Source organism: Gavialis gangeticus, unplaced genomic scaffold (genome assembly GCF_001723915.1).
Source record: "Gavialis gangeticus isolate Ggan-Ray unplaced genomic scaffold, GavGan_comp1, whole genome shotgun sequence".
Classification (NCBI taxonomy): domain Eukaryota; kingdom Metazoa; phylum Chordata; order Crocodylia; family Gavialidae; genus Gavialis; species Gavialis gangeticus.
The window spans coordinates 9,665,172-9,668,131 of NW_017729026.1; positions in this window are offsets into that span (position 1 = coordinate 9,665,172).

Genomic DNA, 2,960 nt, shown 5'->3' on the forward strand with positions numbered 1-2,960 from the left:
GTTCCCTCACCCCACATACCCACACACCCCCAGCCCCCCACAAACCTATACCCACTCCCCACAATATACAAGAGTAAGACTTCATTTTAAGCTATTGTGCAATCACCTTTGTGTACACTACACAAACGCATGTTGATTCATAGATTCACAGATGTTAGGGTCGGAAGGGACTGCTATAGATCATTGAGTCCGACCCCCTGCATAGGCAGGAAAGAGTGCTGGGTTCAGATGACGCCAGCCAGATGCCCATCCAATCTCCTCTTGGAGAGGCGATTGGATGTAAATCAAGACAAAAATATTTTTTGAAATCAAATTAATGAATCCTGTAGACGTTAGCTTTTTAGAATATAATTTGGTGTTTTTCTAGTTCTGAGATGGCGAAGCCCTTTGCTGAAAAGAGTACTTCTGGGGGCAAGGGGAGGGACTTCTGGTAGTAAAGGTCAGGGGTTAGGGGGCAGACGATCAGGGGGTGGGGCACCTGTCAAGGGGTGGGATGACCCGTGCAGCTCTCAACAGCTTGCCAAAACTCAGTCAGCCAAAATAATTACCCACCCCTGTGCTACAGAAAGGCAACCAGACACACCCAGCTTATGACAAATGTAAAACTAGGGGTTGGAAGATGGATCTTACTGAAAGACTGGATGATACATTTTGATTTTTTCTCCATAAAAATTCCCTTTTGTACTGCAAACAGGTATAAAATTTCAGCTCCAATGTTATTTATTTCCAGACTGGTATAAGAGCCTGATAATGGAAGAGCTTATGATGACATGACAACCATATCAATATCATTTAAAAGCCCTTGTGAAAATCAAGACACATCAGTATCTTTATAAATACTAAAGTGGGCACTTTGAATAGTAACCTTTTTGAAGGGTGCTAGTAAATTCACAAAAAAAACATATATTATAGTGCTTACTTCCTTGGAAAAGAGCCAGGCAGCAGGGATGAGGGATCAGCCATGCAGTGACAAGCCTGAGCCTGCTCTTACCTGCTTCTTTCAGTCATCACACCTCACAGCACCCTTCAAAACATCTCACTGCATGTAGGATACCACATCATCCTGGCTGAGAATCACTGTTTTAGGTCTGCTTAAAGTATTTTTATCTAAGACAACTAAGGATAACCTCAAACTAATTCCTTACTATATTTGGAATTTGTATAAGACTAGAATCAAAAGCAGTTAGCAGAGGAAACTAAACTAATAACCCATGTATTTATATATAGTTGTCAGTCATATGCAGATATACAATCCATCTGAAAAAAAAAATCAGACCACTTACTTAAAAGGTCAGATTTAGATTTGGATACAGAAATCCGAAAACTTTGGGTTACAGTGCCTTTAATAGCAGACTGTTGGTTTCTATTCATTTTAATTGCTCGTGGACATTTCTTCTTCGTAAGTGGACAGAAAGCTCTGTTTCATATATTGTATTCCTGCACCATTTGGAAATATTGATATAAGCCCAAACAGCAGCTTCCCTGTTAGCAGGAGGCAAAATAACTAACACTTTTACTGATGAGTTGTTCTAGCTACATCTGGGAAGCCACAAGAGACATAAAATGGAAGGATATTGTTTCCCTCAGTAATACAAGTTAGCTATACAAAGAAAAGAGACGGGCGTATCTTCAAATTAGCACATAAGAACATGTAATGGCACCTTTAGGATCTCCCTGGTGGTTTACTGGCTCAGATTTACCTTCCTCAACTCAGGTTTGCTTCCCAAGAATGGAAACAAGTTCTGTTTCAGCTTTATCAGTTCTAGTAGGCACCCACTACTCTGGATCATGGTGTCCGTGTAAGAAGAGGTGGGCAATTATTTCGGGTAGAGGGCCACTTACTGAGTTTTGGCAAGCTGTTGAGGGCTGCATGAGTAGCCCCACCCCCTGATCGTCATCTTGTGACAGGAAGTCCTGCTCCCTAACCCCAGACCTTTGCTGCCAGATGTCCCTCCCCTTGTCCCTGGAAGTACTGCTTTTAGCAAGGGGTTTTGCCATCTTGGAACCAGAAAAATACCAAATTACATTCTAAAACAAAACATCTATAACATTCATTAATTTGATTTCAAAAAATATTTCTGTCTTGATTTACATGCGTTTGTGCAGTGCTCATAGAGGTAGCTTAAAATGAAGTCTTACACTTCTATATTGTGGCGGGTGTGTGGGGTGAGGGAGCATGTGGGTGTGTGGAGATGAGGGGTGTTAGTGGGTGTGGGGTTTGTGGGGAGCTGTGTGTGTGGGAAAAATGGCTGGAGTGGGTGAGGAGGTCTGGGAAAGGGGGTCTGCATGTATGGCAGTGTGGCGGGGGGTGCATGCGTATGGTAGGTCTGTGTGTGAGACTTGCCCTACAAACACACACATACTGCCCCTCCTGGCACATACACACACACCCACACAGTCCCTCCCTGCTCTCACACAGGTACACACACACGCACACAAAGTACCAGCACAGTCCTGTGCTCCCCGATCCCGCGATGCAGCTGGGAGCCACGTGGTGCTGAAGCAGTGCAGTGGCAGGAAGCAGGGAAATGGCTGGGGGTGGGGCAGGCTGGACTGGGCTCCTGCCTCCTGCTGCCAGCTCCCCCTGGGTCTTACTGCCCTGGACTCCTGTCATCTTTAACAGGCAGCCAGGAGCAAATAAATCTTAATTTACTAAATTGGGGGGGGGGGCGGGCACCGAGAGTCGGATTCACCCCACGGGCCATATTTTGCCCACTCCCGGTGTAAGAGGTCTAGTCAGAAAGACCTTCAACATGTACATCTAGGCAACAGTATGGAGGAGTGGAGGCTGCCCAAGACCTACCATCCCCCTTTTAGACCATAGAGATATAATCTAAAGGCCAGACTGAGTCCAGGGCTAGGGAAAGACATTCAAAAAGCTAAAGCCTGAATTGTCACTCCCCCACGCAATCTGCAGTAGCTCTGCTTGCCCCATTCCTGCCCGCAGTGCAGCCCCCGAC